The sequence below is a fragment of the Leuresthes tenuis genome, unplaced genomic scaffold, assembly GCF_036924035.1.
Source record: "Leuresthes tenuis unplaced genomic scaffold, fLeuTen1.0.hap1 SCAF_7, whole genome shotgun sequence".
NCBI lineage: Eukaryota > Metazoa > Chordata > Actinopteri > Atheriniformes > Atherinopsidae > Leuresthes > Leuresthes tenuis.
In genome coordinates, this window is record NW_027325361.1 from 6,855,200 (window position 1) to 6,879,209 (window position 24,010).

At 36.9% G+C, this 24,010-nt stretch overlaps 2 protein-coding genes across 3 annotated transcripts in view; one reads left to right on the forward strand and one right to left on the reverse strand.

Annotated features, from left to right (window-relative positions):
* Positions 1-24,010, forward strand: part of cp (ceruloplasmin) — a 442,499-nt gene that overhangs the window by 380,665 nt on the left and 37,824 nt on the right. The gene's annotated exons all lie outside the window — the stretch shown is intronic.
* Positions 1-24,010, reverse strand: part of lrrc7 (leucine rich repeat containing 7) — a 118,352-nt gene that overhangs the window by 77,137 nt on the left and 17,205 nt on the right. Inside the window, exon 2 of one of the 2 annotated variants that reach the window (XM_072389026.1) lies at positions 12,350-12,628. The exons of the other annotated variant lie outside the window; for it this stretch is intronic. The gene's annotated coding sequence lies outside the window, so the exon portion shown is untranslated. The remainder of the gene's footprint in view (positions 1-12,349; positions 12,629-24,010) is intronic. 2 annotated transcript variants of the gene reach the window in all.

Below are 24,010 nucleotides of genomic sequence, written 5' to 3' on the forward strand. Positions count from 1 at the left end.
GACAAATATGGTTCGGTAAAATGCTTAAATCACGAAATATTTAATATGAGCAGAAAACCAGAAACTTGAGAAGAGCAGGTTGTGCTTTCAAGTGAACAGTTCCAGTTTCTCTTAATCAAAGATAAATGAATAAGTATGAGATCATACTATTATTTATAGAGGCTTTAACTCAACTCCATCACATCTTTGGGGAGCAGTACAGACACACACATACACACTGTACAGTAAGCCCAGGTTTTCCTTTGAATTAGAGCCTTGTGAGCTCCTTAAGAGACAAGAGAAATGCATGAATTTCTTGAATAAGGCACATGAACAAGAACAACTGCCAGTCTCTTAGGTGATAACTTCACATCCACAAACTCCACCACTTGAACAGTAAATCAGAATTCTATCAACATGCTTTATAACCAAAATAGAACTTAAATTCATGTTAGAAAGACAAACTAATAAAGGTAAACCAATGATCATGTTATCTAAACTAACTGTGAAAAAAAACATGACCTGACAACTCTACTATATTCTTAAATATGCTTGTTTACAGATGCTTTGCTGGCTTTATAGAGCCCTAGATAACTGCTTATTTAGCCTCAAAACAGTACATACATCCATATTTTCAGCACCTCACAATGAAAATGTCTTATTTTTCAGAAATATTCTTTGAAGAAAAATATCATAAAAAGTCCCTAAATATGAGAGATTCTGGAACCATTTTTAAAGCAGTATTGCTAAAATTAATTTAGCTCATTTGTAGACATTTATTCACATTTGAAATGGCTGCACACGCTGTAGGTCGGACCAGCGTTATATACTGAGCACCGTATAATCATTGCGTCTGTTGCCACGATGATCTAAGAATATAACGGTAACTGATTAGAGTGGAACAGAGACATTAAGAGCAGAAGAGAGTCATCTTCCTGCCAAGATGAAACATCCGTGGTTGCTATGGAAACACAGTTTCATCAGTATCTGTCTATTCTTTTTTGTTTCCCTGGGGCAAAACAATGTACTTTATAACTCTGTTTTGTGCACGGCATCTGCATTGTATCCCATTACTCTTTGTATTGTAAACCTTAATATCTGATCGGTATTAGATGTTGTAAGAGATCAAGTTTCAGTCATCTCCCACTGAGATGATCAGCTGGCTGGTAGCCTGCTTGGCTGATGATGGAGAGACACGTTGCGGAAAGTTGAGGAATAAATGGGATTACGTGTTTGGTTAAAGCTGTTATTTAAACAACAAGGCACAACAGTGATACTGCACTGCATATAGTCTGTATGAGACAAAACAAGTCCCAGGCCCCACATAGATTTATTGACTAGAACTTAGTAAACATTGTGGATGTGTGAAGAGACATCTTGCTATTGGGGTTTCTAGTATGTAAAATAGCGAGGTATGAGTCAAACGGTCTTCAGAGATGTACAACGCAACCTGCCGAGTTTCCTTAACCACCTACTTTTTTTTTTTATTCAAACGACAGATTTCCTGGTTGGTTATTTTCTCTCTGAAAATCAGAATTTTTCTGTCCTCTCTGTCTCCCTCTTTTTATCCATGTCTCTATACTGCGCTGTGCCTTATATGGCTTTTTGTGAATGAGTGTTGCTAGGTAACTGGAGTGCAGTAAAGCATTGCAACTTGATTTGTGTATTTTGGGTGATTAGGAATTAAAACAATAGCTTTAAGAAGTGGATCTACGGTATCCACATGACTTACATGTATAAAAGAACAACATGTCTTTTTTTCCTTTTATATTTTGACAGAAAAATTGATCAAAGCATTGAATAATTTTTGCATCACATCAGATCTTGGTACGAAGAAAGATATTTGAATAGGTTAACTGTTTACTTGCTCCTGAGTCCATTCACAGGAAACCTAATCGCCAGGCTGATTATAATCTCCATCAAACAAGTGGACACCTTTGACAAAGACAAACACTGAAAAATATATTCTGCTTGCTGTCTTGTATCTTTTATTGTTCTCGCTATAGTGTATATTAGCCTAGCTAATATAGTATTAGCTAGGGAGTAGTGAATAACAACGGACTGCATTTATAAGGTTTGGAATTATACTTTGGATATTTGCATCTTTGTGCTTATGTCTTTGTCAAGAGGTGTTTCCACATATACGCACCAGAGATTTAGGTCTGGACTTTCTCTGCAGTTGCTGTTCATGCATGCATTTCACAGCAGATTATCTTCTGGTCATGCATTCTTACACCAAGAAAACTGTAGAGTGGTCCCTGGGCAGAGCACACGGCAGGCAGGACAGGATTTTTAAAGTATCCCGTGGAAACCACAGTACTTTACACATCAACTATTAGAGAATGATGGTTGAATAATTGGAATGCAGCACTCAGAACAGCAAGAAAATACATGAAGTGTTAGCTCTTATCAGCTCAGGATGGATTGCTGTAATTACACATGATCTCAATTTCTTCAACAAGTCAAGAGAACAACTTTAATGTGAGGTCATTGCATCTCAGCTTGCATTCATTACATTTGATCGCTGCTCTTCTTCACGCAATGCATTTTATTATTATTATAAAATATTATTAGTTTTATTATTAATCTTTTTAGAACAAGTTTCAAAAACAAGCCATTTTTGCGAAATTTTGCCCGTCATTTGGTCCCACATGATGATTTTTCCTTATGTGCCATTTTAATAGATGGATATGTTCTAATTAAACTTCTAATCTGCGTTATATTAGCTTTCATGGGGTGGCTTGGCAGCAAATTAACACTGAACATAAAAACTTGCTGAATGCATGTAGTTTCATATGGAAATATATGTTTTCATTGTAACCAAGATGGGTAAAAGATAACCACCTTTGAAAAAACTTAAGAGACAAGCAGTCTCACACCAGAATGTGCCAGCTACATTGGTCTGCAGCACAAAATAAGCCTAGACTTATTTTGACAAATAGTCACATTACAGGAAATCTATTTGTGCTGACAAAGAAGAAAGATCCATTTCGCTCAACTTTCAAAGTACAGTATTTCAATAAAACACCTGGTTAATGCGTTCAACGCAGTTGATGTGCTTAGCTGAGGGGGCAGGTCTCAGCAGCCAGTAGAGAAAGGACATTTTGATGTGATACATAGTTACATGACCAATTTTACGCAAGCCAATATGTTTTCTAAACCTTAACTTCCTCATTTCTAATCTTAACCAAGTAGTTTTTTATGTGCTATAAACAGAGCAACAACAACAACATTTTTAAGTAAAGGTACTTAGAAGCACCAGTGGTCAGAACTGGACTCAATCTCAATATGCAACAGTTGGGTTTGTCATACCATCATCCAACCCCTCCAACCTCCAAACATTGACCCATTAAATGTGATCCAACAATCAATTTATGACTATTTAACAAAATGCTGTGACACAGGTTTACTCTGAGGAAATATATTCGACTATCGGTACTATCATAGGCAAAATGTCACAAACTAATTGTATAATTATTCCATAATGGATTTAAATAGTCAATGAAGATAATAAACACAGATTTTAAAATGTACAAATTTTCTATGCATGTAAAAAAAAATCTGTATTTATTTTGGAGTGAACTTCATCCTATATGATGTATAGTCTTGGATGAAACAGCTCTCATAAAATCCACAGTCAGGAGAAATCTAACCTTATCTCCCTTGATGTTCATTTCAGTATTATGCTGATATTTCATTTTGAATCCTTCATCTGTCAATACAAATGACGTGCAGATATGGTGCATCCCTATTCCTGTCACGACTCAAGGCTTTGTCACTTCAATGCAAAAACTCTTTTTCACGATTTTGCTGCCGCAACTGATGCTTTTGTACCTTTGGAAGGAGAATCCCACTCAGGCAAAACAGAATTTCCCCAATGCCTCACTTAGTCTTCATTAGTTTACTAACCATCCAAAACAGAATCATCTTTTTATGACTGTTGTAACAGCGCTTTACTGCTGTGGAAAAGAAGACTCCCCTGGTTGGCTGTAAGGTCAAGCCAGCTGTTCACAGTGAGGACTGGTGTATTATGGATTCTGGGTAATGACAGTCATGGTCAAAGGTCAGAAATTTGTCCTGTCATCTTCCTTTAGTTTGAATTGTTTCTCCTTTTATTTGCCTTTTTTAAATTTTCCGGTTCTTGCTGCATGTCTTGTGTAATTTTTCCCCCTTCAGTCTTTTTTTCTAAGTTGCTAGCACAAAGGGTAACAAAGACATAACTAAGAGGTGTAAAATGTATTAACAGTCTTATTTTAGACTGCTTCTCAGGATTTAACTCCCCTTTTTTCTAAGATATCACCCACTGAAACAAAACTCAGTTCAGCTGAGAAGACAATGGAGGCAAGCTGTTTTTGTCTGCTCTCATTTTAAATGTTTTTGTATCATAATCTATAAAATTTCTGGTCTTTTCTCCAATTTCTCCACAATTTATCCATGTTTAATGTTTAATATGACATATGTTTAACACTCACATTAGTGCTCTGGATAGAAAGAAGCTGGTTGGTAAATTTGGGGTTTTCTTTCTCCTCCTCTCACTTTATCTCACACATTATGCCTGTAACACTCTCGCTATGCCTCCTCACTTGCGTCAGCACTTCTGCCTGCTGATGAATATATGAATGAGATTATACAGAGATATACACACACACATTTCTCCTTCACCAGCACCTAACCTGCACCACAAAAGCATGTAAACATTTTAACATTTACATTTTTGGTGATGTGATATTCTTCATGTTAAATCTTCATCGCAATCATATTTTCTTTAAAGAAATTTGCAAAGTTAAAGTTATTAAATACCAAGGCTACCTTCCAGCCAGGAGACACTCCATTTGAGTTTGATGCCTTGATTTAAACAAGTGAATTATGCAGCTAACAAGAAGTTTTTACATCAAGTAAGAATCTATTATTCAGTATTTGCAATAGAATATATTTCTAACAGACCTGAAAGGTATAATTGGCCCTTAACTCCAGGACACTGAAATAACGGATTAGAGATAAGATAGAGACTGGAAAGATGGACAGAAAGAACCAATGAAAGCTCCAAAAGAAAAAGAAAACCCTTATGTAGAGAAAAACTGTGCGATAAAGATGTATATAGGGGACCTTAAAGTTCACCCTCTCTTCTTCCTTTTCTCCTTTTCAATACCTCTCATTTCCTCTCTTTCTTTTCTCTATCAGTTTTTTTCTCATTTCACCATAGGCTCTGTTTCTATGGTGACCATATCCAAAGGAAGAAACGATACCTGAGAGTAGCTAGCGAAAAACAACTAAGGAGCAAACAGATGAAGATGGATAGAAAAGAAATAGGGTGATACCTTTATTTATAAATTCCATGTGCATAATTATACAAACGATACAACAAGTTGCCTATATGTTTTAAGTTTTTAAATGAGACAATTGTGCCTCTCTTGTCTTGATCCATTAAATATGAGGTGACAGGTAGAGAGACACGCTAGCTTGACTAAAAATTAAAGCTGAAGACGAGAAGAAACCACTCTAAAGTTCAGTTATTAACACAATATTTTTTTTTTTTTTATCTCCACTGAAGGTTAACAAACTATGTTTTTTATGGAAGTTGGAGAACAATCCTTAGTTAGCCCACTTCTTGATGTGCCGAAGTATGACTTTAAATAATTCAACTACTCCCACTTAGCTGTACACCATTTTTACAATGCAGTGAAAAAAAAACAGTTTCTTCAGAGGAAGTGCTTTAGCCTACTTTTTCAGTCATCTGTCGCATGTGTGTCTGACTTCAATAAATACAGCTCTTAACACAGGTCATGGAGTGTCTCGGTGTTGACTTACTCATTCTTCCGTTTCAGTATACATCAGTATGGAATTATCTACAATAATTATGAGTTTTGTTGACTCTGTCATATATATATATATCTTTATGTAACTTTCAGAGAGTATCATGGCCGGATTTTTACAAAACACAGTCACAGCAACTGGACGAAGGGAAGGCTAAGAGATAAGGAGTTAACTAAGGCTGCTATACTTCAATCAGATCAAGTGACTGAGGAAACACTATCCCAGTCTGTTTAATTTACAAGCGGTCTGTATCATAGGTTCGGTACCGGAAGTACAGTTTGAGCGCTTCAGGTTTCAAACACTATTTTTTTAAATACGATTTATGTAGCCTGAAGATCAACCAACGGGTCAGAAGCTGATCCCATGGCACGCCATGAAGGATAACCCCCCCATCATTTGCATAATGAATCAGAGATGCATAGAGGAATGTACAAGGAAAATATGAAAAGAGAACATGTAAATAAATGGGCTTATGGTTGAGAAAGTCCAAATTGGAAACAATTGAGAAATAAGCACATCTAAAAAATTCATGAAATTGAAAACTCAATGGTAAAGTAAACATACCGACATTAACAACAAATTTATTTCACATTCTATATAATAACTATTGTATGAATTAATTCTTAATTAAATTTTAGTTGCATTCAGCCATTTGTATATTTTTCCAGTTATTTCAGATTATGGCAGTTCCTCAATACAAGCTGCGATTCTGAAGAAGAACTGAGAGCAAGCAACATCAGTAATATTTTTGCTGCTTACATCTGAAGAACAGTCATGAGTCATGCGATCGGATCAAATTATATTGTGACTACAACACATTAAAGCTGTTCTACAGACTGTTACATTACAGCATTCAGCAAAAGTCATTCTGTCTTGGAGAAACTCTAAATTGCTTTCTTAAGTGGGATTAAGAAAGTATTTTCTCATTTGGATGTTCCTGTAACTCCCCTGAGTGAGTCATGCAGGAGTTGTTCATAAAAGCCATTAACTCTGTTCAGTTCAGCTCAGACTGAAGATTCAGTCCCATCAGATTCATTTGCTACTGCTTCAGTTACTGAGAACTGTCCCAGCTGTTCTCTGTTCCTCTTCTTTCCTCTTCAACAAAAAAGAAAATGCAATCACAAAAACGCATTACAGCAAAAATTACTCAAAGAAGCAATCTGCACACCAAGAAATACAGTTTTGGACAATTAAATGGACCGCACTTATATAACACTTTTCTAGTCTAGTTAACTTTTTACACTACAAGCCGCATTTACCCATTCACACACACACACACACAGTGATGGTTGCATCAGAGGCAATGTGGAGTTCAGTGTCTTGCCCAAAGACCTTGCAACACAAGGTAAAAGTAAAATCTCCCTCGGGAAGCAGTTCAGATATTTTCTGGATTTGTGCATCACACTCCAACTCACAGTAGAAAACGTAATTCCTATCTAACTGTCAGATAATTTTATAGCCCAACCCTACTGTCAGATACTATCACTATCAGTTTGATGTGTGGTAGAATGATCTTGGTTTGCTGGATGTGCTAGTGTTAGCACTCTTGCTATTTAGTGTATAGTCTGTTGTATAGTAATAAGGTGCTTCAAGGTTTATTGAGTACTATAGTACCGCTGTCAAAAGAGATAGACTCAACAGAAAAGAGATGTGGAGTGTAGTGAGTGGGTCACCCGTGCCCTAAAAAAAAAGGCCGGTGAGAATAGAAATATCAGTTGATGGTGTAAAAAGTGAGCTATTATACGTTATGTTGTATACATATGTTGTGTCAACTTGTTGATAAACTTTATAATTCAGCTCCGTTAAATCTGAAAATAGTAAGTCTTTTACAAAATACACTGATGTGTTGTTTCTTGATGATTTTTCATTTAAAATCAACAGAGGCTGTAGTGATCAACAGGCAACAAATCTGATGAAGAAGACTTATTTCCCTTAATGCCACTTTAAAAAAAAAAAAATCTCTACCTCCCTTGAAATTCAAATAAAAGTTTAGAAAACTTGCAATACAGCATTTAAATGTTTTAATGTTAGTTAGCAGCTAAGGAAATTTAATTGTGTATAAATGTTATCCCTAAGACTTGTGCTGTCCCACCTCTGTTGATTCCATTCATTTAAAAAAAAAAAAAAGTAAAACCATTTTAGAAAGGCCTGTTGTAATTATAATATGCTGAGAGTTTGCATGTTTTACTGATGTTTTTTTATTTTTTGTAGTTTGTGAATGTAGCTGTAATCATGTGGAACTGAGCTGCTCTTTCCCCCTTTTATAAAGCTCCCAGTACAGTTCCTTTCCTTCACCTGTGCTGTCCGTCATTAGTCTCCAGCTCAGTTGCTCCATGCCTTGAATGACATTGGTGTGTATGTGCATGTGATTACAGGAGGAAATCACACCATCAGGTTAAAAGCAGGCAGCTGTTAGTCTACAGTTCTGTCACTGTGTTGTTTTTGCTTAGATTTATTCATTTCAGTTAACGTTTTTAATACTTGCCTGACATTCAGCCTGCCAGTCCATATTAATCATCCAATAAATATACAGGTTCAAGAGCATATCAGTCTTTCCAAGAGCATGATTAGAAGTTTAGATTAGAGTGGCGCCACTCTTATCCCACATTAAGGGCACAGCTGGATTAATTCTTATCCCGGATAGAATTAAGGCTAAAAGTAGAGAGCAACAACCAGAGTGTACAAGTATATCTCCTAATAGTTCGAAAGCGCCCTTTGCAAATAGAAAAGTAAAACACTATCTCTAGTTTGTTAGCTGTAATAATGTCTTGACAAACGGCATATTTAAAATCTACAGAGGAACCATTGTCTGTCGTATTTTGCCATATACAGAAAACAAGAGACAGTGACACCATGTGTGACAACCTCACAGACCAACATCACTGCACCTGGCTGTTGTGTACCAGGAAATGGTTGAAGCACGTCTTATTCAATCACTAATGGACCTTTTTCCACAGATTAAACAAACAAGACCCAACAAGTTGTTAAGTGAGTTTTAGAGGCGTTTATATATTTGTTTTTTGCAATGTGTTGAGTTAATCTCTCTGCTGGCAAGGTTTTTGCTGATCCAGACTGACTCCATTTTTTTATTTAAACAGGTATGGGATCATTAATATACTGTATGAGTTATATCATAGATAGCTTGTTATATATAACTTATATTTTGAAACAGGGGCTGAGCGGTTGTGTGGTGGTCAGCACTGTCTCCTCACAGTAAGATCGTCTCTGTATGGCCCTGTGATGGACAGATGACTTGTCCAGGGTGTACCCTGCCTCTTTCCCTCTTTCAAAATGCTGTAAGAAGCTACAACGTACTTGGCAGTTTGGTCTGAGATGCCACCAAGTGATTTTGATAGGACCACCATTGTAAAACCATGGCCTCCTTTTCCTGACTCAGCAAACAGGGATGAGTAGGATGAGTTTCCATGACAACAACAGATAAAGAAAGCAGTGGAGATACAGAAAAGAGGAAGACAAATAAAGGACCGAGGGAGAAAAACACCACAAAATGGATAACTAACTTGCCTCATGTTTGCTCACAGAGACACCCACTGAAAAACGCACATCCACAGAACAAACGGTGTTCGCGTGACCCAAAGGTCCAACTCTAACGGCTAGAGTTTTCTTTCGTCGGGAGTCAATAATCCATTAAGGTGCACCATACTTGTACAGCAAATGTTTAATTGTAGGTTGTTAAGCTATCGAAGCAATTTGCCCTGAAGGACATGGAGGGAGAAAAATAATTGCTCATTAGTCAAAGCTACAGTACATTAATGAACTATATTGCTCATCAAATTAATTCCTTATTTTGTTATCCATCACCAAATATGGCAGTTGTCATATCACTAAAATTAAGTCTAAATATAAAGAGATCTGATTTTACATTAGTCCACCACAACCTTTGATTATTTGTGGCATATTTTAATGTGTATTGTTAAGTGGACTACTTACCGAGAATAGGGCACAAATTGAAATCACACTTAATACACATAGCAACCATTACATGACAATAATAACAGGTGAAGTAAATCAGATTCATTATTTTGTTATAATTCTGCTAAGAAACCCCACTATTGGTGCAACTCTCCTTGACAGCAGTGTCCTTGTCCAGATAGACAATGTCCGGACCGTCACCACACAACAAAAACTGCTCAGGAATACCTTGTGCAACACAACAGGAGGCCTGAAGCATTAACCCAGACTTTGCAGAACAAGACCAGTCCACATATGCCCCATCCAGCAAGCCACATGATCGAAAAGACCCCAAATACCCCCCAGAGATCCTGTGGCCACATCCCCACAATTCAGATGTTGTCATGTTTGGACGGCATTTCCCTTAACCAAAAACCTTCACTGTGCAACCCAACTAAGAAATAAATCTGAATTTTGAGACAGAACATTTTCTTTGTGCACTTGTGATCCCATTGGTAAGGTAATTTGATTTCAACCATTCAAGAAGATTAAGAAGAAAAGATTTTCCTTAATTTAAATGACCAGTAATCTCTAAATTACCTTACCTTATTGTTGTCACTGCTGTATTGTAATTGTTATCAACACTGTGGTTGTAAGTCTCTCCTGCACCTCAGAGACTCATGGAGTAAAGCCAAACTGATCTACCAGCTGCTTCTGCGGCAAGAGTTACTTCACTGTCACCTAACCTGCCTGTTTTCTTTTGCTGCTCATCACCCAATCGACAGAAATTAATTTACTCCCACAGCACACATACATGCAGTTATTGTCACAGTTTAGTCATCCAACCATCAGTAATTTTCCATTGATCCTGCTTCTGCCCCACTCAGCCTGTCAGTCACACACACCTCATCAGTTAACTCCACTCACCTGTGCACACAGCTGCCTCTCCACACATGCAATCAGCCCAGCATATAGTCACCAGCTCCACACTCTATCCTTTGCCAGATTGTTCTTTGCCATGCAAGTCTTTCCAGCGTTCTCCTGCCAGCTTTACCGGTACCGACCTCGCCTGTCCCTGATTCCCCGCTTCGTCTGCCTCCTGGTAATTCGACCCAGCCTTCTGTCCCTGACCAAGAACTTTGCCTCTCCTCTCCTGATTGCCGGTTTCTAAACCGTTTGTCTGTCTGCCAGAGTTTCAGTAAAGCCTTGAAAGTTTTACCACTGTCTTCTGACTCCTTTGTACTGCAATTGGGTCCATACACCACCCGTTACAGTTATGAGTTAAAGTACTTGTTAGCTGTCCCTTTTGTGTGTTTTGGATACGTGTTTGTGTGAAATCATTTGAGGCTGTGTTATATCTTAATGTTTGTCTTGCTTCAGTTAGAAAAAAGATTATCAGATAAGGCTGGAATGCTTTTCTTTTATTCAATGAGTATATTTGCTGATGTTGCTATGGCAGTGCTCATCTTTAAATTTAGAGGACGTAGTGACTGGATGTGGGTTGTGCTCATTTGAATGTTAAGTTCAACGGGTCCTTGTTACAAATAAAATTAGCTTCTATTGAGAGTGCATCCCAGAACAAAGCATAAAAGTATTTTGACATATTTCACATCTGCAGGCTGGATGCATGGATACAAATGCAGAGGTTTGCAGCATGAGAAGCACAGTAGTTTAATTTAGTCTCTTCCTTTGAATCTAAAAATTCTACAGAAATGCAGTGGTCCATCTGTATATTGTAAGAATTTTTGCTAAGCTAATGGTTTTCTCTTTAGGAAAAGGCTATATAATTGAAGGTAATATCAGGGTTATTAACATCATTATACCGCTACTGTACATGAGGGTTGTCACTGTCTTTGAAGTTTCAACATCCGTTTAAAGGTGATGTAACGTGTAACATCAGTAACTGATGGATTGCCTTGCGATCCATCAGAAGGCATTCTAGTTTTATTTGACATAATCAATACCATGATCAAATCTCTCAATTAAAAAAAGCCTATGTTGTTCACTTACTTCTGATGAAAATTAGGAAAATTAATGAGTAAAGCTATCAGAACAGGACAATCATGACACCAAATAACCGTGTTTGTACAAACAGTAATTTGAATTTTACACTATAAATTGTATAGTAGAGAATAACAATGAGGTTTTTATTTTATATTCAATCAGATGAATTTTTGGTATGAGGCCTATTCTACATAACTGACTTACTTTTTGTCCCTTTGGCAAAAATGTATTTCTAGTTCATTTGGTTACATTTTTCATGATATTAATTTTTTGGGTCAGTATTTTCACAGTTGCATCCAGTAAAAATTCTAATGAGCAGCTGCTGCTGTCAAGCTTCACTGACAGTAGCCACAAAGTCCCCTATCTTTGCAATGTCAGAATCAGAAATACTGACTCTGCAATTTCGGCAAATTTCTAAAGCTGACATTGCAACAATCACATCAAATTCATGCAGGTGAGCTGAGGCGAGATAATGTGCAGGATGTAAATTCTTCATCTACCATTCTTTTTTCTTCTTCACACAAGTAACTCTTATTCTTTAACACCTCCTCCCATTCCTTGTCTCAGACTCTTCACCCTCCTTCTCCCCAGTAACGGTGATAATTAAAAAGTGTCTTCCACTGACACACACAACTCCTACCTGTACTATTTGCCTTTGAGGATTAAGATGACGGTGTTAGAGGTGCAGGTCTGTATGTCAGTCACCCTGGATATCAGTAATGGGTGGAGCTTATATCCCTGGGTGATGACCAGCGGTTGGTCAGGTTCATTTTGGCCTCCTTGTAACTCCACCCACTGGGCCCCTGCAAGGCCTTATGGGTACCACACGCTGCTGAACATTTCTGTCTTGCTATCTTTGTTAAACTCCACGTCTGTCTCTGGAACTGGACTCTTTGTGTGTTATCTTCATGCAGTTTTCCTGTGTGAACAGAAAAAAAAGCAAATCAAGTTTCTGTAAAACCACTGATTATTTGAATTCCTCTCACCCCTCTACCAAGATCAGTGAAGACACCCCAAGGAACAATGTAGGCACTGTACATGACAGTTCTGCAACTTAAAGAAAAGCTTCTCACTTTACAGAACTACAACTTACAGTACATGCTTTCTGCATGATCGCCTCATGAAATTCGAAACATTTTCCAATTGGGTTTCAATTTTGAATAAAAATTACAATTACATGGAAATTACAATAATGACTTAGAATGAAGAATTTCTGTAAAGCAGTATTATCTCAGGTCTGCAAGGTAAAGACATTCAAGCTTATTTTATGGAGGGTAAACTTCCTTAAACCAAATAAATGACCAAGTTTTTCTCTTTTTCTTTCTTTTTTTGTCGCTAACAAATAATAAACCCTGGATAAGAAATGCAAATATGGATACATTGATTCACTAGGCAGTAAGTTGGTTTAATATGAGTTCATATTACAGCGAACAAATACAATGTTTAAAATAATTCCTTAGTGTTTGCTGTTACGTTTTTGGCTTATGTAATGAAGTAAAACAGGAAATATTTCCTGAAACTCTGCATATGCTTCAAGTGGGTCGCTCACCACTAAGTGCACACTGGTGTATAGTTTGGAAATCCAGGAAGAGTGATGGGTCCTAAGTGTGCCTGGATAATACCCGGTAGAGGTTTAACAGCTCCTCTAAAGTTATGTTATGCCACCACTTTATTTTTTCTATATTACCTTGAGTATTTTCATGAATATATAACATGGGTGTATTACAAAAACCTGATGATGTATTATGGGATGAGCTATTTTTAATGAGAGCATCTATGTTGTTTTTAATTGAAGAAATTCGATTAAAAAAATCTGTCACAATATTGACCGAATATATCTTTTACATTCTTACTAAACAAAGAATGCTTCGTATTTACTCTAAAACCCTCTTTTGTTTGTCACTTAAAGTGGAGAAAAAAAAACTGAAAAACTTTTGTCTCATGTCCATTACCACAATCAGTTAAGCTAACACATGAAATCACAGTGTGACAAGGCTGGGATAGTGTTTTGTCAGATCTGTGCCTGCTTTGGCAGTGATGGAATACATCAGCATTCTTCAGGAATGAGTGGGATTGCAAATGCTAATTTCTTTAATTCACACTTGCAGCTTGAGATTTCTTTCGTCAGCCATTTGCATGCACACTTTTGAAGATATCATCAAGCTTTTCTTTTATTTGTAATGCTGATACTAAAACAACAAATCTGTCAGACCAAATATCTTAGTCAGTCAAAGCAAATTTGAACATTGTCCAGATCTGTTCCTGTTAATGTGAAATATTTTCATGGCACTGGATAGAAATCTCAACAGTTTGTAGCTTTAGAAACAGTAACTTAAACTTTATAAATCACATTTAATGCCCAACAACAGCTTCCATCTTGCTGAGTTTTCTTGGAGCAGCACAAAGGGATTGAATGTGACTGCTTGTCCTCTCAACACAAACTTTGTCCAGCATTCTTCTTTGTTCACAGGCACCTGATTATTTCAAACTAAGTATCTTCAAATGAACTGTTAGTACTGCTTGGCAAAGTAAAAATTAATAATTTATTGGCAGTGAAATGAACAGTAAATCAAATTGATGAGATAACAGAAATAGCAGTAGCCTGCCTGAGTGTCAGTGTGTCTGTCCAAGCAGTCAAAATGACAGCCAATGATGTGGGTATGCCTGTTACCATAGAGATGCAGCATGGCTGCATTCAATTGTGTTAATGTATTTCATCAAGCCTGAGTCAGACAGTTAGTGGATCGAACAGGATTAGAAAAATATATTTTTGTGAATCTCTGTACTGATCTAATTAACTACCATATAGTAAATATACAGGTGCAATGTAATCAGTCAGTCTATGAATCACCATTTGAAGGTAATTGCACATTATAATCCACCGCTACTCTTAATCAATGTATCACTGTTACTGCTAACATTGGAAAAATGTGACTTTTGATTCATTTAAATTAAATTAAATGTTATTTTTATAGCATCAAATATTATATACAATAAATGTCATCTCATGGTTCTTGATGTGTGATGCAGCGCTGCTGCTTTTCTTTTTTGCTGAGGCTTAACAAGATCTAATAATAATCCGATAATATCCTCTGATGTTTGTGGAGGTTCTATTTAACTGACAAGGTGTGGCACCTTGTATAAAACCCTTAAATAAATTTAAGGTCTAAAAAGCATATTATTGTGTTGTCATTGACAAGGGCAAATAATGAGCAGAAAAGTGGAACACATTTCAAGACAAATAGGACTGACTGTCTTTGTGACTTGAATGCATTTTCTTTCTGCATTTAAATTTTTTTTTTATATTACTGACATGTTAAGCTTCACTGTTGGCAATATAAATAGTTTGATAGAAACTATAGTTGGAGACTCACATGGCTAGCATTATGAATTAAGTTCACTTTTGCGTTTACAAATTTTACAGATGCAAAAAGATCAAATTAGTTAGTTACTCCGAATACAAACCAGATTGACACCTATCGGTCAGTCTGAAAATGACAGCCACCCTTAAACCCATTATTTCTGGTTTCATATATAAAAGTGTCAATAGATTTGTTGTGCTTCTTCTATGTAACAACAGATTGAGTTGACACTTGTTTTCCCATGTATGGGATGCAGTGACATGCACGCAGGAAAAATACAAAGCATGCATCTCGAGCCTGTGCTTGTTTTAATCTTTTTAGGGGGTTTCACAGTATCATGACAAAAGCGAGAATGGCAACCCGAAGTCATTTTGTATTTAAATTCCTCCTTCTAAAGTCATGAAATGTAATGCAGTAATGTATAAAAATGTTTCATTTTTTTGTCTCAGTAAGAAAAATAATGAACAATGAAGACAAAACAGTGATAATAATATTAATAAAATAATATTAGAACATTATGCTCATCCTTATTACTGTTATTAATGTTCTTAAATATTCCATTAACACATCATAACTGACAAATACAATGAAAACAATGAATTAAGGTGTTTATTTCAGTTCAAAGTGTAAAGAATTCATATCAAAATTAGCTCCACAAGAACAAAATGACCAAAAAGCCACATTTTCGGTTTTAAACCACAGATGCCGCCAATGGGCCAAGCCATCTCACATCAGTGCTGACACTAAGGTAACTGTTATCTGGTTTTCCCATCAACAGAAAGCTTAGACAAAGTCTTTTTCTCTCTAAATACTCTGATTTCTCACTCCCCTGCCCACCCACAGTCTGCTGGCTGCTTCACCGTGTCCTTATCTGAGAAAAACAAAGTCACTGCCTCCTGTTGGATAAAGAGTTGAATTTTTCAAGGATTTTTGGAGTGATCACTGCTGGAAATTTAATGCTTTTAAAGAGCAATATACAGTATTTATTAACGCCAGATATAAATCACATCTTAGGTAAATGTTTTTACTTTTTATACAGTCACTTTTGAATGTTAGCACTAGATAAGCAACAGATATGGGTGTTTACTGTCTGTCTCGACTCTCATTTAAACTAATTCACTTTTGTTTGTCCTCCTGTTCCTCTTACACCCTCTTTCTCTCTTTCCCTCCATTCTGGCAAACAGAGTGGGAGCGAAGGGTGAATTAATAAAGGACTGAAAGTGGAGCACAACTCCCCAAGGTCCGCTTTTTCTGGGACGCTCACACAGAGGAAGACATTCAGCCACACAAACGACGACACAATCTAGAGATTCTGACACACACACACATAAATGTACGGCCTACATGGCATTATTGTGGTGGTGAAAGGAAAACTGAAGGACATGCAAAGAGATTAGAGAAACTATACATCCCATCATCTGCATACAAGTTGAAGCAAGATGAAGATGGAGGAAGGAGGATAAAAAGATAAGGAGATGGAAAAGGAAAAGGAGATGAGAAAAGTGAGGAATAGAGTGTTGTCTTATGTTCAGAAACTCACAGTGGTCTCAGATTCCTTGTGATTCCCTCGTTCATTCATTTAGTTAGCCTTTTACTTCCTCTTTCTTTTTACCTCTTTGGTCCCTTTCCTCATCTAAGATATTCCTCCAAAACCACCCCATGTTTTCTTTTTCTTTGTAAAACGATCTGTCCAGGTTGTACCCTGGCTCTCATCCTATGACAGCTGGGATAGGCTCCAGCACCCCCTCGACCCTGATTTGGATTAAATGTGTACAGAAAATAGACAGATGGATGAATGAGAATAAAAATGCTGCCTCTAGTGATCATGAGAACAACAGCGTTAACCATCAGCATTAACGTGATGATGCAGCAGTTTAGCTTAAACCATGGTCTTTTTAAATCTTGGCCTAGTTTAATGGGCTCAATACAACCAGAAATAATCAAAAGTGACAACAAAAGTTTTCATGTTGATCAACAAAATGACATTAATTAGCATGACAATGGAGTTGTAAATAGAGGTATTTTAGCCCTAAATATGATCATTTGTCTACCCGACCAGGTAGTGTTAGTGCATAAATTCAACCAGGAGGTAATAAATGGGATTTTAGCAAACTATTCTGGTTATTGTCATACAGCTGTGATGTAAATAACCCAAATGCAGGCAAACAGGCTAGAAAGCAGGCAGGTGAGGAGAAAAATTGCTTTTATCAGTAAATTATAGCAGGGACTCTAAACAAAAAAGAACTAAGCAGAGGTAGAAGAAAGAAAGTAGCATAGGGATACAACGACAAGGATCTAGTATTTGACATAGGAAACTAAAGATTCTGTGTATAAATGTACAGAGGGAGGTGATGAAAAGTACAAAAGGTGTACATGGTGGGAGCAGAATAGTCAGATAACCAACAGATTTCAAAAGAGGTGTGAAACAAATACATGAAGCAAACCTAAATGTGATGCACAAGGAAGAGGTTATTTTAGAATAATACAAGAAATGAGCAAGAAACACAAGCTTCAAATCAACAATATAGGTACAAGAAAACTATGGTAAGAGTTGTCCTAAGTAGGATATAACAAAACATGTCATCAATATAAGAAACTCAAAACCCACACAACAAAACCCATAGACCATGGCGGCTATTGCCACAGACTCTTTAAGGAATGGCATTACCCATTGGTTTGTGAAGCTCGACTTCAGCATATAACCACCACCATGATGGTCTATCTGGAGCCAGAGGTCACCATATTTTTATATGGGAAGAGAGCAGAATAGTGATCCTTGAAAACTGAGTGGACAAAAGAATTTGTAAAATTCCTAAACCATTTTCTATTTGGTATCACAGGAAGTGAATGCAGCTAATAACACCATTACAAAATTCTAAAAACTTAGCATTTGATAAGAGAGGTTGATATTTTAAATATCTTCACTGTTAGCATTTGCAAGTCAAACAGAGAATCCCTTTTCTGATGAGTTGCAAATGTACAACACATTATTAGCAATGACTGCTTTACAAACAGGAAGGAAAATATGGTCATTAATTGCTTACAACAATGACAACCTGTTAACAATTAAGCTTCTTTTAATGAGGAAAAGAAGGAAGTCTCTCAGGAGTTTCATTGCAATTCAAAGCATTGTAGTGGGCACAGTCAGACACCGGGGATCAAGCCAGCAACTTCTCAGCTACTCTCTGGATTTCCTAACAGATCTACCAGCCAGCAGGCTTGTCATCCCTCTATTAATCTAGCTTTTCCATCTTCCTGCCAATCACTTTGGTTTCCTCTCTTCTTCTGTGCATGTCAACCAAAACCATGTCAACCAAACCAAAGAAATCAAAAGAATGAATGAAACCAACTGAATAAACTGAAACAACAAGTGAATGATGAAATGCTCATGACAGGGTTACAAAAGCTACAAAAGAGAACTGTGATAGGTGAATTTTTTATTTTTCTAAACTACTGCAAAATGTTGAAACATGTTGGGACATGCTAATGATAGTAATTGAAAATAAAGATTAAAAAATAAGAGTATCAGTCAGACTCAGCAGACAACCTTGTATTAAACTTTTCGGTTAATTTGTTCTGTTGGAAGAATCACAGGAAATCTGACTTATGTCCAATGAAAGCAAAGTAACCAGCCATGTAATTTGGCTCTACGGAGTCACCACTATGGTGGTGTTGTGACATGAAGGAGGGGAGAAAAACTGAAACTAAACAGTATCACTCATTTTCCACTTAATGTCATTCAACTAACAAGAAGGGAAAATAAAAGAATAAGTTTCGATCCTTATTAAATTATTTTAGCTTCCCACAAGTAGGTTCCTTCTGCTCCTATCAGTTTTTATGTTTCTGGGAAACATCCTCATCTTGAATAAGCATTATACATTTACTTAATGATTTTTCAACAGTAGAGAAGTTTGTGAACCCTAATACTAACTTTTTAAACTTTTTTATGCACATTAATGGGCTAAAAAAGTTCACAACTCAGGTCTCCAGCCCTGCATAATTTTATTTTACAGTCGCTGGACATTTTTGAGGGCTTTTGATGGCATCTTTGTGGCACCGTTACCATGACAACAAGTTAGTGTGCAGGGCTGTACATTTACGGGGCTCACGAGGAGATTTGTTTTTATGGCAGTGGTGTTATATCCGACCACTTTTGTTTTGGACAGAATTTTTCCAATGAGAAAGACAACTATCTTAAAATTTTCTTCTGAAATTACATGGCCAGAATATTTTGATGTCTGAGTTCTCCTAAATCATCAGATATGACTGATGGTGACATGCCAGATGCATAAAGGAGGCAATGTTTGCTTTGACTTCACATAGTGGCAGACGGTGGAATAAGATGCTGCAATTCTACAGTAAATTAATGTAATCCGACATTTATTTAACAAGACAATAAAATCTACACAGAGCACAATGTTAGGGTTAAGAGAAGATTTAAGAATGACATTTTAAACATCTCTGAAATACCGTTCTCTCACACACAGGAAAACAAGCTCAACTTGATAAAGATGGACAAAAGCAAGGTAAATAGAATGGAGACAGATTTGAAATGACTGAGCAGAAAGAACGCAAGAGCAAGAAGTAGATCAAGCAGGAAAAACTATAAGAAAAAAAGTAAGAGAAAACACAGAGTCAGAGCAGGCATCAGCAAGAAGGAGCAAGGAAGAGAGCCTCTTGCAGAAGCCCAGGGGGTATCCTGCTATCCCAGAATGCTCTGCTCTAACCTACTTTGGTATTTCTGTTTCTGTCTTTGTCTCTACATCACTCTGAAAGGGCTGAGAGGGCTACAGTCATACACACCATATCTGAAAAAGTTTCTATATGTGGGAACTCTTGGGTTTCTAGCCGTATACAGACCAAATCAATAGTACCATCAGTCTGTGTAAGTGCATTTTGGGGACCCAGAACAAGTATTTCACGACAGACATTTCCTATTCTGTATGAAGTAAAACTTACTGTTTGCATGTGTCTAATTATAACTGTGTCATTACCATGAGTCAGTCAAGCTATAGCCTCTGTATCTGAGTGTTTATCTATGGGTGAATGAATGTGTCTACTGTATAAATAACTGTGTGTGAGAATGTATTGTACCAGATAAGTAGGCAATCTCACGTCAGTTCAGTAACTCTCTGTTACCATGGAAACTAATGAGGGAGTACAGAAGAGACCAGTATCTATCTATCAATCTATCTTCCCTGTAAAAGATCAACAATATGTACTACTTTGCAGCAGGATGTTTAAAAAAGTGTAGGATTAGTGTTCATCTTTCATGTTTGCTTTTATTGGCATAAAACTAATATGGCAAGTAAAGAAATAAAGAAATACAAAATATACATGTGCCCTCTGACCTCAACTGGATTCAGAAATGTGTAAGCTCAGACATGTAAGATCCTGTACATTGACTGCTCCTAAAATATATGTTTCAGCATTACACTGTGCTCAAACATAAAGCTAGAGCCATAAAATACCATCTTCAACTACAAATAAATAGGAATATTGAAATCATACGATGAGAACAAAGGTGTGGGAATGGCCCGCAAATAGTTTGGGAAAAGTGTACAAGATGAAAATGGCATATGTTAAAAAAGTGATCCCAGATTGTACACAAGTACATTGCTAGGCAATCTCTCAAACACCAGTTCACAACAAAAATCATCTCAGGGCACTTTACATAGTAAGTAAACAAGTTAAATGCAAATCAAATGAAATACAGTCCAGTTCAGTCCATATATAATCCAATTCATCATTTATACATGAGAAAGATTGTCCTCTGCCCAAATATGTCCCCATGGGGTATTTATTCATGCAGGCCAAAACAAGAATTTTCTATCAACATTCAACCAAAAGTGCACAGTTAACATGGTTAGAATGATTGATAAAGTGATAAAGAAGATATATAAATAACATGTAATATAAATCACAAATAATAAGTGACACATTATGCCCTTTCTAACAATTTGACATCACCCTTACATCAAGTAGCTGCATGCTTGCAGTACTCAGCTGATGAGCCCAAGCCTACCAGCTCGAAGAAAGCAGCATTAACAACTGAACGGAAAGTGACCATCTCTGACAAAACAGTGGAATTACATCAATTGGAACCGGAGTCAAAGGGCTACCAGAGAAGATCAACCAACAAGGTTACAAGAAGACATTGGTGAAGTGTTAGTTTCTGTATCTTTGCACAGTGGCTAAGGACATGCTGTCATGCCGGCTGTGGTAAGTTATGGTGTGTTTGTATACGTAGGCTACGTATACAAAATCAAAACCTGGGCATCCATTGTGTAATTTAATACAGCAAAACATCACAAAGCTATTCCCCCAGTCATACCAAAAAACACTCCAGCTCTATATAAAGATATACTGTAGATCATTACTCTATTTGTAGCTGTAAGTTACAGCAGATCGAACTGTAATGTTTAAGCTGGAGATGTGCACAGCATAATTCGTAGTAATGCAAATGTACTGTTAATTACTACATTTAAGCATTTTCTACATAGTAACATCATTAAATTGTACTTCCAGACCATACATATTTGTCAGAAAACACTGATAATGTGTGAGCTGTAGACAGCATTCAGTGTAACAACGAGTGGGGAGAAAACTGGTTATTTGTTAAAAACACACCTTACCAAACTGCTGACAGGTTGTCTGAATTACAGAATGTAATTGTTCAACTAGAAAGCTTCAGTTAATAAAGTAATGTGGTGACAAAGGTAATCTTTCAAAAATTAACAGCAATAACCAACAATAACTTGATGAACTTGATGTATGTCATCTTCAATTAGCCATTAGTGTTAGCTGCAGCTAAACTAAAAAAATAAATGAATAAATAAACCAGAAGAAGCTGGCTTTGTAGAGGAGATGGAGTGAAGTTAACAAGGAACATACTTTAGAAAAGAAAATCAGATTGGCTCAATAAATGAGGAATTGTTTTTTACTTGCTTGTGACTTCTGACACCCTAATATGTGCTTCCAAGAACAGAAAAATCTGTCCCCTTTAAGTTAAATGATTTACCCTCTCACATTCAGCTTCAATTCACCACCTCACCATCTATGTTGCTGAATTCCAGTGTTCATAACACTGTGCCTCTGGTCTGAAGTTTCTGTTAAGGTGTGCACATTTTGCCACCAAGTTTGTCTTAATAGACCCAAACCTTTGCAGGAAGAGGAATACTCTTCCCTGCTGCCCTAATTTGTGGCAACACGGGTTATAAATGAGCCTCTTTCAGTTCTCTGTGTAAAATTCACTGAAAGTTTCTATTCTTGGCAACATTCTTAAAAATATCACAGCTGCTACAACGAAGCACACAGTGGGAAAACTACTTAGTTATATAGCTATCACCAAACATTCATCTAATCAACACAGTGAGTAAAAAGCTTTCCTTTCCACATCATTTTGTACTATTTCACATTTCATTTTTCAGATTACATTATAGTTTGTTGTGTTCTGTATGACAGAGATTTATAAAACTGAAAATATGGAAACCTTTCATTTATCTCTTCCACACTCAAACTGCAAAACCTTCTAACTACTTGAAACACACACACATTTGTACTGTAGCATGTTTTTGTTTAACTCATTTTCCAATTATTTTGATGTAAAATTTTTTAGATGAAATGAAAATGTTAATGGGATTTTAGCCTCCACATTGAGTTCCAACAATATGTCCCTAATACAGGTGCAAGCACACTCATGACATCCAGCACTGGAATTAGGGCTCCACCTGCTGCACGCTCAGGAACAAATACACACTTGTACCTCCATCTTTGTGAAGGCTCTCTATGCCTACACGCAATCCTTCTTTCCCACTTACATTAAATTCAATCATTTTAATTAAATGCCAGACCAACTTTAACCTAAACCTGATTCACATAAAGCCTGACACCAAGTGTTAAACAACAAACGTGCCTTTCATGATATATTCCAAAGAGAGAACCAGACAACTCGTCTCCACACCGGCCGTTCATGGGCACAACAACATCGAAACACAAACAGAAACCACAGTTACATGTGAGTCCAACTATAGTTACAGCTCGATTAGGCCAGCAAACTGGATTAGCGTCCTTATGCTCCTGCTTACGAGAGCAGAGGAGATTATTTATTATTCCATCTCTGCTACATTAGGTAGTGAAATTCCACTTTATAGCTAGTTATTATTGAGCTTTTTTAGGTTGACCTTTTCATGAACTAAAAACAAACAATTTAAATAGTTACCATATAAACCAGTTAAATGGACTTAACAGCTCTGTACTTTTTGTACATCTTGTACGCTTTATATGCAAATTAATTGCACCATGTCATTAGCGGTTATGGTGTTCAAAGACACTTGAACATACATGCTCCTGAAGTGCACAAAAAACACAACCTTTGCAATACTTGATTTTTGAGCCCTGTCTTCCTTTTGTTGAATGGATGAAATGACACTGCTAATGTTTCCTTACTCTTAGGGACAACGTTAGCCTTTTCCTCTTGTGAGATTCAGCTCATTTACTTTTGGATTGACTCATCAAAGTTTATACTCAGTACCCACTCCTGGGCAAGAATCATAAATGTTAAGTTCTGCAAGGGCAACAGTGCTGAAAGCTTTTAGTAGGTTTACGTCACACAGGAAAGTTTTGCTCAAGAGAACAGATTTCCACTATACATTCACACCCATTTGTAATATCCACCTGTTGTGCATTGCATGGCTTTAGTGAAAGTGAAAAAGAGAATGACAGTCCTGCCTGGGCAGAGGGCGCTGCAGTTCTGGACTGTGACCTCATGCTAGGTGTCTATTCATATGTTCAGCGTGCTCTTAAGACCAGAAAGTCAGGCTTGCTCTAACTGAATTCTTAAAAGAAGATTTTCCTCTACACGGACCACTGTTTCAGTAGGTTTGAACTATTCAAAATCCATTCGTTTCAGATTCACTTGTCCCATCATTAATGTCCCA